The sequence below is a fragment of the Mytilus trossulus genome, chromosome 7 (assembly GCF_036588685.1).
Source record: "Mytilus trossulus isolate FHL-02 chromosome 7, PNRI_Mtr1.1.1.hap1, whole genome shotgun sequence".
NCBI lineage: Eukaryota > Metazoa > Mollusca > Bivalvia > Mytilida > Mytilidae > Mytilus > Mytilus trossulus.
In genome coordinates this window covers 34,046,054-34,061,402 of record NC_086379.1, presented here as the reverse complement: position 1 = coordinate 34,061,402, position 15,349 = coordinate 34,046,054, and positions in this window count along the sequence as shown.

The window sequence follows — 15,349 nt, the reverse complement described above, 5'->3', positions numbered from 1 at the left end:
TCGATGGTATAACTACTTTAGTGTGTTAACTATACAGATTATATTATAATTACCCCTTTTTTAACCCTGGGACCATAGGTGGGCATGTAAAAACGTTATATTTCTTTCCAAATATTCAACACGTAACGTAACTGAAAACCTAAATATCAAGTCTGGTATAGAGCGATAATCGGGATACCCATATCAATCGTTTGAAATGGTAAAGTCAGAAAAAAATAACCAAATTAAATGCACTTTTAACAGATGCATTGACAGTATAATAAATTGTCGGAACTTTGGGATGGTAGAATAATGAGGGTCGGACTAACGGGACTAACGGGACGTCACCACTTACTATTTGACTGTCGACAGTCGCCAGAAGTCATAGCGATTGATAATAAGATATCATCCGCTTTATAGATGATGTTCTCTCACTAAATAAAACAAAAAAAGTCTGCTTCATGTATTGACTTACATCTAGAAATTGACAATGAGGGTCGGTTGAAAACAAAACTTTACGACATAAGAGATGATTTCAGATTCCCAATTTCGAACTTCCCATTTCTAAGTACATCATTCCAGCAGCATCTGCATACGGGGTATATATATCCCAATTGATACGCTATTCCCGAGCTTGTATTTCCTCTCATGATTTCCTTGATAGAGGGTTGCTGCTCGTAAGGAAACAATCAAACCAAGAGTTCCGAATGGTGAAGTTGAAATCATTCCGTCGTAAATTTTACGGGCGCCATCACGAGTTGATTGACCGTCATAAAATATCCGTTCCACAGATGATATCGGATATGTTTCGTATGTCGTAACTACAATCCCGTTCCCTTTTTACGAATCTGACCTACCGAATTAGACTATTTATCGTTTTTTTTAATAACATGAGCAAGACGACGGGCACCCTATGTGAGCAGGATGGGTGGAGTGCATGTTGCTTAGTCTTTAGTTTTCTATGTTGTGTCTTGTGTACTATTATTTGTCTGATTGTCTTTTCCTTTTTAAGCCATTCTATTTGGCATTTTTTGTTCGATCTATGAGAGTGACTGTCCCTCTGGTATCTTTCATCTCTATGTTCATCCTATATGTTCCGCCATATACGGAAACAAGCTCGATGCAGGAAATGAGTTCTTCAACTGTAATAACTCGAATTACGGAACATAAATCTTTAAATGTATACTTAACAATAAAAATAACGGCAATCAAACATAATCAATAAGACTTAAAAGAACATTTTGTAAACATAATTATGCTGAAATCTGAAAGGGGTGGATAATTTTGTAAAAAAATACAGTTGTTTTATAACACAGATTTTAAACTGAAAACTCTAAGTCTATTGGATTTAAAAATAACAATACAAACATGTTTTATCTTTATTTCCCGATCATTTTCTCTCAACAGTTTTACCAGCAACAACTTCAAATAATGACTATGTATGGCTAATTAGCGTCCAGCGGCAAAATAAAAATGAACATTCAGACAGCTGCAGAGAACATGCCAACAGTTCGCAAGAAGACATGTCACCCTACCTGGAAACGTTATTCTAAGTCGGAGTTCACACGTCCGGTATTTTGTGTATAGAAATAGCTATTTTATGTTACAAGTGACAAGTTGAATCATAAAAAGTGAGTATTTTTTTCCAAATCAGGCGTGGTCTGAACCCGAATTACCCCTTTCAGATATAGATCACACAAGAGTTTTTTTTGTTTTGCATGCTTTCCTTCGTTCTGCAACATTTTGGCGGGAATGTCAAACCACAATAAAACTTAGAATCATTATTCGGAAAAGACAATCAAAATTTATGTTGAAAACATTAGGTGTCTATGCTGAGATCCAAACTCAAGACATTTAGTATATAAATCCACGATTCATATCCCTACACACAAGAGTGACTGGATACAAACTCTTTGTAAATTTAACATATTTAAACATTGTGTCCGGGGCTCATAAAGGGTATTTATACTATATAGTAATATATAAAGTATCTAATAATTATTGTGTGGCGTTCTAAACTAAATTTTATTAAGCGTTTATATTTTTTTTTAATTTTATCTAGAACGGTTTAGATGTAAAATAATTATCCTATTCGGACTAAGTGTGTCAGTGTAATATCACCCTCTAGCCTCAGGCCATCGGGATGATCTTACACTGGCACACCGCGTCCTCATGGGATATTTTTACAGCTACGGAATTTTATTTTGGATTTAATTGATTATGCTACGCTAATTAAAGCAATAACTATATAAAGTTATAAAGTACAATACATACACTAACTATTCATTATTATAAATACTTTAGCTCAGACACAAATCGGCTAAAAATATTATGTTTACAAATTTTACAGTATATAATCATGATAATTATGGTTTCAAATGTCTTGCTTCAGTCATCGACCCTTAAAATGAAAAAAAAAAGGTTAATAGGGACCACATTTGATCCATTAACTTTACAGTTTAAATATTCATCTAAAATATGTCAACCTTCCCCCCCCCCCCCCCCTCCACACACCCCAGAAAAAAAAGATAAAACCAGCAACTAACACGATGACAATTTTCTTGAAAAGGAAATAACAGCTCATAATTTTGGAAAGAATAGTCCAAAAGGTCTCTACTCCAGGAAGGTACGCTATGAAGCAACAGTTGTCTGCCCCTGACAAAAATAAAGGCTTCAAATATTTGAATCAATTAGAATAGTAAACTCCATTATCAAATGAATTAAACTATATTGACAACGCTTGTTTTCATGCTTTTTTCATAATTGTAGATCACCCTCTTTTAACATTGTTTAATGACTAAACATAAGAATGTCCGGTCAAGCTTTGACGTTTTTTCAAGTTAAAAACTCGAACAATACATGTCATAGTGCGGAACTAAAATATTTGAAAAGTTCCGAGTTATAAGTTTGTTGGGTTTTTTTTTGTTGTTTTTTTTAAATTCAGAACGATTGTTGAAATACTGCCAAACTCTGTCTGCAATATTTCGTTTTTGACATTGTAAATAAGGTTCATAAAATTGGCAGAGACGATAAAAAATATATGCAATTTTCAAATTTATTAATGGTCATAACTTTAGAACGGTAATGGTCACAACTCTAGAACGGTAAGTGACTCGATGAAAGAATTCAACCTCTGTCTGAAAATTGTTCTTGGTTTTTTTTTCTTTTTTTCATTTGCACATTAATAGGCCAGTATTAACATCTTCAGCCTATCAGTTACGTTGGAAGACGCATTTGAAATAAATTAGTTAGTATATCAAATCGGTAGTCCTTGCTGTTGACAGTTTCAAATGTAACCATGTTCAAACGCGTAAATATTCAATTGTCACTTTTAATCATATTAACGACAATACAAAAAGAAAGAGTGTAAATTATTACTGTATGTTCTTTCGAGAGACATTTATTTTTAAAAAGACAAGTTGTAATTGTCAACTGAAATTAATTGCATTTGCACACATTTATTGTAACTATTCGTAATAATGCGGAGTTAAGGACTACACGAACACATACTGTTAATTTATATATGATATACATGCCATGGGTTATTGAATATGCAATAATTCCAAAAGGACTGAAAACGTTAAATAATGCAACGAAAAAAACACAATCACCACGATACAGTGTAACCAACAAGAAATGTTCCACATGATCTGGATTCGGAATAGGCACTTGAATTGACAAAGACACAATTTTCATCAATATATTCATGTTTGTATCTTCTTTTGAGATTTGGAACAATGTTATCTTTTGATTTACAACAATATCATATCAGATTGCATTTTGACTAGATTAAAACATACATTCATAAAGTCTTTGTAAACATTTAATTGATACCATTTAAACTGTTCCAGAAGCTTTTTAGTGGTAACAAATTTATTTATCATTACGATTTTGGATAAAAAGAAAATATACTATAATTATGGTAAGTAATCCAGTGTTCTAAATATCAGATGTGTTTGATGACTTTTAATTCACAACATAACATTTTGTGAAGTTAAACAATATTTTTTGTTGTTTATATATAGAAAACAAACAGCCTGTAATAGATGACTACATGCGGTATGGATTTTAATCATTGTTGATGGCCGTACGGTGACTTTTACTTGTTAATTTCTGTGTCATTTGGTCTTTTGTTGAGAGTTGTCAAATTAGTGAGCATACAAAATTTTTGTATTGAAACCTAAATCATGTTACATTCAGCCGAAAATCCAGCATTGCCGCACAACCAGATGAAGATAGTAACATAAAATTTACGGAGGTAGGCAACATTGGTTGGAAAATATATTTTTTTTACCAGTGTAAGTGTTACATCACATAGAAAAAATACTGATTTGCGCCAATTTACAAATAAAATATAACGAAAGCGTTTAAATATAAGTTGTATCACGAATACCAGTCTCATAAAAGAAATATTGTTGATTATCCCCCTTCGGTTCAGTAATTGATAGAAACGAACACGACATCCGTTCATGACACAAATAAACGCATGCCAAGCAAACAAAAACGCAAAGAAACAGCACATGTATTACTTTTTCTTCATCTCAAAGTCACAGTGAGGTCTTCAACACGAAGCAAATACTATAACGTCACTTAGATTGTAAGACGGCCCAATCATTTGTTTGAACATACTTATTGAGAAATGGGCGGCGATCACGCAGCAATTGTGGTGAATTTCTTAAACAAATTGCAGAATCACTTAACATTATGACATTGTAGAGTGTTCACATGCTAGAGGTGACCAAAAAATAGACATAACTCATTCTGAGTCAAATAGAGGAGGAAAAAACAATGTAATCTTTAACGACTTCACAGTAAAGATATCAAAATAAATGTTTTTTTGAATAACAGAGACAAATAGTATAGGTATACCCAAACAAGAACAGCAAAACCAAATTCACTACAGATATGGACATCAAAACCATTATAAAACATTACATGAAAAGTCATCCACAGTTTGGATCAGCAAAGGTTTATGGGTTTATTATGAAGGTAAATCCAAAATAGCATTTCGGGAGCACGAACTATGTAATATGTTATTATCCTTATTGCATGGCAAATAGAAATACAGTATACATAAGGGGGTTAGACTACAATATACGTTTTTTGAATCATGTTTTTTTATGAAAAATCAGAAGACATTTCGAAGCAATCTAAATAAATTACAAATGTATCTATCGATACACGAAGAGCATCTAGATGATCATTACTAGTAAATTTGCAATTTATGGAAGATCTCCCAAATGACATGTAATGTTCCGGTTAATGCTATGTTTCAACATTCAAACCATATTTAAATTCATTAAAAATATCTGTAATTATAATTTAAATGCTTCAGATCTGTTTATTTAACATCTATTTGTTTTAACATGTCTTTAAATCATCTGTACATATTTCGTCCAAATGTTCTTTTCAACAATTTTGACAAGTTTGTATATTCAATAATTAGTACACAACGACCATCGACCTGGATCTAATCACGAAATCTGGGTTTGCTTATCACTGAATGAATTTCATTCCGTCCAACCTTTGCAAAGATAATTATGACACATACAAAATAAATGTGGTTATTTAAATCCACTAAAATCCACTAAAATTGAATTTTAACATTTATAATGTTGTTCAAGTAACCTCATATCTTTTATCTCCCGGGACTATCATATAATTTATGTGTTCTTTGTTAATTTTGCTCAACCTACTTATTTCTTTACTTCTGACACATATTTTTATTGGTTTGCTTCACCGATTTCACAGTTACTTTTAAGTTGGAGGCGTGTATTAAGTTTATTTTGCCATGCAATTTTCTTATTGTGTTTGTGTTCAATTGAATAAACTGTGTTAACGATGCGACGTTATAAGATAAATCAACAGTAATGAGATTTTAAACGAGTATCTTTTTCCATTTTCTATCACCTGCATATTTAGGCTTTGAAGGACTTCCAATCCCTTATGCAGGTCTAATCAACCCAGAAGTCGTTGTTTAGGTTATAGATATTTATTTAACTTCTGTAAAAGCTATCTTCTTCAATTAACTTTCAAATTTGAATTAAATACTAGGGTCGCGAATCATGTTTTTTTTTCGTTAGAGAACGACCTTTTAATATAAAAAAGAGGGGGTCCAAACAAATATTTTGATCCCCAGTTTAATTTTTTTTTAAAAAGCATATTCTGGTAAAGCAGAAAACAACAAAAATATTCTGAATTCAGATTTTCCCCATACCTTATAGTGTTAAATATTGAAAAAATAATCTGGTTGATAGCGTTGAAAATCTAACCACAATAAAATAAAATTTTGACTGAAAGCCCCCCCCCCCCCCCCCCCCCCCCCACCTCCTTTTTTTTAAAGTTTAATGGTTGCTACCTTAAAATACATTGAAATTAGCTAATTCTCGGATATGTTATATTGTTTATAGATGAGAAGTATTTCCTTATTGAGATAAAATTAATCGATAGAATAAGCTCAAACCAATTACAGGTAGGGAGTCTTGGGTATCTTTTTCTAGAAAAATATCAAATTATGTATAATTATCTGCCAATGATTTTAAAACTATTGTGTTTTCAAATTTTTTTAACATTTTAATATTCTCCACGTCACTTAATGTCTTTATCTCTAATTTTCCTATTTTAAGTAATTTTTTATATATTGAATTAATATGCTCGGAAAAATATTTGTAAAATACAAAAATATTTTTGCATCACGCTCAAAAGGAATGCGCAGAAAAAGACAGTAGATCTACCTTACTATACTGACAACGCAATCTTTATGACTTCTAAATCCCTCAGGCAATGTTGAACGTTAAATTATATGAGTTTTGCGGTTATCTTCAACAATGTTCAAATTTATTTTGGTCAACAAGCTATTCTCCATCAAGTTATCCAACTCTGTTACAGGGTACTCACTACAAAAAATGTGTAAATGTTTTTTTATATTGTATCAACTGCACCAATTGCAAAACTCCGATAATGGATATTGACGGTAATTGCAGAATCACAGAATCGATAAAAATTGCTTACGCATTTTGTTTTTGAGTTAACTCATGTATCCTGCTGGTTCATTCATAGGGAAGTCGTTGGTACTGATGTGAGTGACTTTGACACCTTAATAAGTATAAATATCGGTACATGTTATATTTTGAGTTGTTTGTACTTTTGGTAATGTTAAAATATTATTATAGTTCATTTTATTGTTATTTCATAAAGCCCTTCCAATTATAAATCTGCGAACGAATAAATTCATATTGAATTGTACTCAGAATGATATTTATGCTGATAATCATGTTGATCTGTATAAAAATCCTTACGTATAACCCTCAAATTATTTTCACACGGCAGACAAAGTTCTAAAGTATCTTAATGTTTTAAACCTAAGATCATATAATTGTAACTTTCAGGGGAAAAGTAATAAGAGTTTACACATAATTTAGACCAGTAAGGGACAAAGAAAATATCTAGGAATTGTCTAGCTTAAGAAACCTTCCATTTTTGTTGTTGTATATTAACAGAATAAAACCGTTCTTGTAAATAATCCTTTCCCTTTCAGCAGTTACTCGATTCGCTTATAATTAAGCTTGATTGAACAATATATGATACTTTTATTTACCCATTTCAGACTAACAATTACTTGCGATCACTCACACTAGTGTTATTATTGTAAAATATGAATGACTTTATAATTCGATAATTTAGAGAGTACGGTTATATAAGAACAAACGGTTGAAATGAATATTACTAAGAACTCAGAAAACATTAATTCCAACGAATTATAATTCCATCTACATGCACATATACATGTATCCTTCTACTAGTTTTTGTATTGCTTATTTCTTAAGCTTCAACTTATCATGTAGCCCTTCAACAGTTTAAAATAAATTGTAGCACATGCGCATTTAAATAATTAGGCTCTTAAATTAATAAGCTCTTTAATCGTATTTTGTATCATGTTCTGGTTACTAAATTTTATGGATCGCAATTTGAAAAAAATAGGAAATGATAAATAATGAAAATGACAATAGAACTACATTTAGGTATGATATCCTGCATAATTATCATAACCAGGATGAACTTGGAAAAATCTAAAGATGATTGTGTAAAATTTCCTATTAATAGAAATTTCCTATTAATAGAATATAATTTGTAGATTTAAACTATTGATTTTTTTTGTATTGTAAACGAGAACCAGTCAAATAATAAATATAATTGGGAGTAAGAAAGCTAAAGCCCGGGCAGATACATTACAATCAATCTAGTGTATATTCATGTTATAGCTGTGGTCACACCTTACCGAATAGCACGAACGGACGCCTAATGGATGAAAATAAAACTTGTCCGTTGACAAACTTGTTATCCGTTTGGAGTCCGTTGATGTACTGACCAAATAAAAAAGTTTCTGTGTACCTGGTTTTGATTTGTTCCTCAAAATACCGCCAAAGGGTAGTGTCTGGCCTGATTAAGAGTTGCTTGATGGTGAAGATGTGTCCTTACTCTTAGATCGATTATAAATAATAAGACTTCATGACACTGAAGCAATCTGACATACCAATATTTGGCATTTCTGACGCGAAATATTAAATTGGCATTTATCCGTGTCAGATCCATTCATCATCTGTTTTATCCGTTATACGTCCGGTAGAAGTCCGTTTCACATTCGTTCAGCATCCGTTTTATCCGTTAAACGTCCGGCAGAACTCCGTTGGTGAATATGTCTACCAGATTTCCAACGGATGTATAACGGACAAGTAACGGATACAAAACGGAAACGAAACGGACGAATACCGTACAAAACGGACGCCTACCGGAAGTTTAACGGACACATCATCCGTTGGACGTCCGTTGAAAGTTTTGAACATGCTTAAAAATTTCCCTCGGACAGAACGGACGTCGACGGATAAAACGTACGCTAAACGGACACAAAATGGTATTGGACGGACGTCTAACGGATAAGAGCGGACGTCTTACGGACATGAACGGATTGAAAAAAAGGTATCGGTTCGAGCTATCCGTTAAGGTGTGGCCGAGGCTTATTATAATAGAAATTTTTTTTGAATGTGAATGGTAGTCTTGACCATAACAATTTCTTTACGTAAATCAAAATCTATGGATTTGAATTAACATTTCTCATGTTTCTCAAATAACAAATTTTTCAGAAGGCTTTTTCTATTAACGTAGTGCTACGATTTATCATTAACATATCTCGCTATAACTTCTTTTAGTCCAGTCAAACTAAGATTTAACCTCAAACTAATTGCAACAGAAAATGTTTCAGTTCTAATCTATAGAATTATGTCCTTTATAAACACAGAAAAAAGTCCCATAAAATCTAACTTGAGGAAAACTCAAAATCAGCATTTTAGATTTACAATGGAAATTAACATTGGAAAGGGAGATAACTCTTGCAAAAATTAGCCTTTTTTGGTTAGTTTTTGGTTGTTTTTCTTGAAATTTATGTATAGTATGATACTTTGGTGGGGTTATAAGTTTGTTTTTTACTTAATTACATAATCTTCATCTCATGAAATGTACAAAACCGAAGTGTTATGGGTAGTTTTATATTTTTCGCACATTTTTCATTCAAGAAATTGCAAATTTGAAGCTTTGTAACCATTTTGAAAAAATAATGTGAAAATTTGGTATTGTTTATATCTGTATATTATATTTTTTCAGCAACTTACTTATCTTAAGAAACTTTAAACCACAAAAAGAAGAATACATGCTAAATTATTTTTATTACATTTGAGATTCTTCACCTTGACATGCTGAAAAATTCAATAAATGGTCAACTAATAAATTACGAAATCTCAATTATAGCTTGATAAAATATATGAAAACACCTTTAGAGTTGTTTGTTATACTCTAAAGACCGCTAAAAAAACAAGAATCAATACATTCTGATGAATAGAAGCGGTAAAGTTATAATTTTGTATCAATTTTTATTGATATTTCTGCCTTTTTTGCAAGAGTTATTTCCCTTTTCAATGCAAATCTCCATAGGAATTTTAAATGGTGATTTTTTTAGTTTTCCTCAAGTTAGATTTTTTGGGACTTTTTTCTGTGTATATTTGGGGTATAATGCTAAAGATTAAAACTCAAAAATCTTCTGTTGCAATTACTTTCAGGTTAGGGTCAAATTTATGCTAGATTGACTGGACTATTTGTATTTATCAATAAGAGACAAATTTAGAAGGTGTTTCCATACGCGTAAAAAGTTTGAAGGTGTATGTACATGTAAATAAATTAAGTTTTTACTGATGATATCTGACACTAAAATGGTACTAGCACTATTTATTATAATAAATAAAACTCTTGAGATTACTTGAATTATTTTAGAAATTAAAAAAATCAAAGAGGCGACCATATCTCAAATTCTCCTTTGTCGAATAGTATATGGTTCTTTTTTACCAGTATGGGGCTGAACATGGTTGTTTAATCGCAAAGCCATCATGCTCTGCTGCTATAGTTTAATACGCACACATCCCGTAGGTATGTAGATATTGAACCCTTTGACTCTGGTCCGTTAGTTTTTTCTTTATTTTCTTTAAGTTCCGGAATACTAAACAAAAATACATTGGATAGATCTGGAAATAGTTGCCCACCTAAACGAATGTCGGGCAAATCGGACTTCCCCCCGTTTAAAACCAAATATCATTTTTTTATACATAATGTACGTACCACTTTTTTTTATTTATCTATCTAAGAAATAAGATAAGGATAAATTTGATACGTTTTTATAAATGGGAGAGACACTTTCAGCTTAAAAAACAACGTAAAAAACAATTGTTGGCATATACCATTATGACATATATATAAATGTAAACACCAGTATGAAGGGACACATATTTCATATTGTCATTTCCATTAAAATAGAAATCTCAACATAATTTTATATAATTGTATCAACAGGAATGTGGCAATTGAACATGAATGCCATATCATTTTAAATGTTCAGTGGATCGTTAAATGCAGTTCAAAACTCTAATTTGGCATTAAAATAAAAAGGATCATATTATAGAAGACAAGTGTACTAAGTTTCAAATTGATTGGACTTAAACTTCATAAAAATATACCTTGATCAAAAACTGTATTATGAAGCGAGACAGACGAACCGTCAACGTACGGACGGACGGACACACAGACCGAAATCAAATTATACCCCTAGGTGGATCATCATAATGAATATTACAATACTAATAGTTGTACGTTTGTTTGGAATAAATAAAATGACGAAGAAAAAAACTACTTTTGATAAGACAGGCGAAGGACTATCCTTATTAAAACAATCTTCAATATAGTCGTGAACTAAATAAAAACGTTGATTGTCCTTTTTAAATACATATATATGTATAATTCAGGCGTCGAACACTTCAAAAACAGGACTGAGGAATTTGTAAAATATGTTGTGAAATTTTAAATATGTAAAGTTGTCAACGACTCAATCAAACTTTAATGGAAACGTTAGTTAATGATACAAATCTTTGCTATTAATAGTCACATGATTCTCAACATTCTATCAAAAGAAGTGTCTTGCTTGGTCTATCACGCAACCTATCTATCCTAACAGAAACAATTTTTTTTTATTAGCATTGTACAGATAAATACCATAGCTGATAATTTATATTTAGCATAACATTGTTTACGTTTCTCGTTCGAGGCGATTTTGTGTTATGATTAAATTAACACACAATAGTTATTTTGCAACAAAAATATGTTTACTTAGTAATTAAAGGAAAATATATTAAGCTTAAACTGGTCACTCTTTTTGTGTTCTCAGTAAATTAACACACAATAGTTATTTTGCAACAAAAATATGTTTATAACTTAGTAATTAAAGGAAAATATATTAAGCTTAAACTGGTCACTCTTTACTAAAACTTAAAAGTTTTTATTCCAATACAGGAGTTTTGAATAAGAAATGTTCGATGCTTACACGCTACCTCCTGTTTTCAATCTTAAAGACACATATTTAGATATAACTAAAAACATGCATACAAATATCCCCAAAAACACAAACAAACAAGGTTTGGTCTCAAAAAGCAGGACATAGTCCTTTTTTTTTAAGGCGACTTTGAATAATATATCTTAAAAATAGTATATCATTCATATGTTTACATGTGATGCCTACAATGCTTTTTCGAGGGGTACCAATCTGGTCTATCACCCTTACAGCTATGATTTATTTAATTTATTATACTGAATGTCCTATCATAATTGTATTTTACAGGTAATTTTATTTCAAAAGTTTTTTCCATGACGTCATGTAAATAACGTTACTGGTATTAGAAAAAAACAAGAAAAGTTAGGCAAGATTTTTTTTTATTTTGACAGTCAAATAACATAATTTGAGCCAAAACGTAGAAGCCAAGGTTGACAATGCTTTTTCTAGGGGTACCGATCCGCTCTATCACCCTCACAGCTATAAGTTATTTAATTTATTATACTGAATGTCCTATCATTATTGTCTTTTACAGGTTAATTTATTTCAAAAGTTTTTTTTATGACATCACGAACAAAACGTTACTGGTATTAGAGAAAAAAAACAAGAAAAGTTAGGCAAGAAGTTTTTTTTTTATTATTTTGACAGTCAAATAATAAAATCTGAGCCAAAACGTAGAACCTTAAGAATTGTATTTAATTACATGATGAAAATTCAATAATTGTTTATTAAATTATCAATTTTTGATTGGTCTGGACGAAAGGGTAACATTAAAAAAAATGGTCACCCGCTCAGCCATTTGATAGAGTAAATTAACACCCTCGTAATAGTCAATCAAAATATGGCATTTTAACATGAAGAATAATAATACAAATAGTTCCGACATGTATGGTTTCAGAGACCGATGATTTGCTATGAGTTGCGGATCAATGACATCGGTCTCTTTCTTAAGTAGTATAGTTTTAAATTGGAATACATGCATGATTTTATACAGTTATGTTTTTAAATCCAAATCATTGAAGCAAATATCTCAGACGTTTTAAAACCATGAAATGTAAATGCTTGCAAATGTTTTGTTGATAACAACGATCATATAAAAACTTTACATTTTAAACACTTCTTGAAAATAAACCTGTAAATGTTTTTGTGTAAAATAACATAATTCCATGCATTTTGTGAATATTACCGGTCTTCTAAAGGCTATTATTATATTGTAGTTCGTTTCGGTGTGTGATACATTTTAATGTTGTGTTTCTGTTATGTCGTAGTTCCCTTATATTTGATACGTTTCCCTCAGTTTTAGTTTGTAACCCGGATTTGTTTTTGAATTTCGAACAGCGGTATGCTACTGTTGCCTTTTTATTTATCATCTATTTTATTTCCTGTATAGTCACCGAAGATCTATTGAAAACAAATTCTACAATTTGTTATAAAATTTAAGCTTGCGAAGCCTTTTCAATTCAGTGAAAGTAATGAAAATTAATATTGCTGTTCATTAAAATGCAGCATTTGATCCTGAAAAGTTATATTTTAAAAATATTTTACATCTGTGCATTTTCATGCAGAATTCTTATAATCTTACATCATTAACCCTCGTTTATAAAAAGCTTGCGACATAATCAAACCGTTGATAATCACTTCGGTGTCAATATAATGGAATGTGATGCGACTGTCATACAAGTTTACCTAGCAATACAACAAGGTTTGATCCATCATATGTTTACACAAGAATATGTCTGTACCAAGTCAGGAATATGACAGCTGTTATCAATTCGTTTGATGTCTTCAAGCTTTTGATGTTGCCATTTGATAAGGGACTTTCTGTTTTGAATTTTCCACGGAGTTAAGTATTTTTGTGATTTTACTTCTTACGTTAAATCTAATAATATTCATATTTACCTTTGTTGAGTATTCAAAGCGTTTCAAGAACATCATAGCAGAATTACTTTGTTGGTTTTTTTTCTTTTTTCAGGACCTAGTAGCTCGGTTTGTAGGAATCTGGGTGTTTGTAATTTATATTGCAGTAGGTGTTAAAGGTATGTACTGATCAATATGTTGTAATATTTTCGAATTTCTTTGACGATAAAAATGTCATTCGAAAGTTTTTTAATCTGAATTTCTTCAAATTTCTTCGACTCTACATGGAAAAAATAAAAAAAAGAAAGGAAAGAAGCTATCACCTGCAAATCCCCCCGATTAAGACATTGACATATGCAATTAACTTTAACTGCTAAATGTTGTATGCATGGTAATAGTCATTATTGGTTATGTGTAAGACGTATTTCTCACATAGAAATAGACGATGTGGCATAATTCACATCTATTGCAATACTCGTTATACAATTTCATCGTTAATAAAACTGTTTCAATGTCATTGATAGGATGATGATATTCAATATCAACCAATTTTTACTCTAGAGTTGAAAAATATCGCTGATTACCAATTTAAACCACGGGGGACGGTAGAAGGCAATTTTCTCCAATATATTGTGTCGGAAAGTGCCAAGATTTCTGCGCGAGTAATGGACAGAAACCTTATAACAACGACCTGAGGTCCCGTTTAAGCAGTGGCGGATCCAGAAATTTTCATAATTTGGAGCCCACTGACTGACTTACAGAGGGCCCGCTCCAGTCATGCTTCAGTGATTCCCTTTATAATCAACCAACTCTTTACAAAAAAGGGACAGGGGATCACAGGCTCCCTGCCCCACACACCCCTAATACGCATCTGTGTTTGTAGACTGTTGCAAGGCAATATTTTTTTTTCGTGTTTTCTACATTCTCTACTTTCTAGTGGCAGATATATTATTAAACATTTAATCTCGGGCAAAACTATAATATTTTTGAAATAACTGTTAAAGTATTCTTTTCCTCAAAATACACAAATTTGTATGCAAAATGGAGTTCAGCAAGCAGCAATCAATAAATGTTAGGCATATGACTCTCTCTCTTTCTCTCATCACTATTTCCCTCTATAAATTTATATATATATATAACTCTAAATATTTGCACAACGGTACTGATATGAGATGTTATTAAACGAAAATGTTGTTATTAAATCGTGTTGACAAATATTTCGGCTCAACAAATGGCCTTCGTCAGTGGTAAAAGTTTAAACAATGGTATATCTACTAGAAAAAAAAACGCACGAGCGCGGCTTGAAAACTACTTTTAGAAAATGTCTATGGTGATACACAGCTTAGGTCAGTGTTTCGCAAATTGTTTTATGCACTCATGCATTATGTTGATAGGTTTGATTAGTTTGTCAGTTCTTCTTCTATATGAGTTTGAATGTCCAATTAATAGCTTTCCTCTCGGTTTTACCAAAGTGTTCAGAGAAAGGAAGAATTTACTAAGAGAAGAATAAAACAATCTTATGTCTATACTCATTTGTTGGAGTTTGTTATATTTATTTTGTGAGTGATGCGTGTTTGTTAAAATGATGCA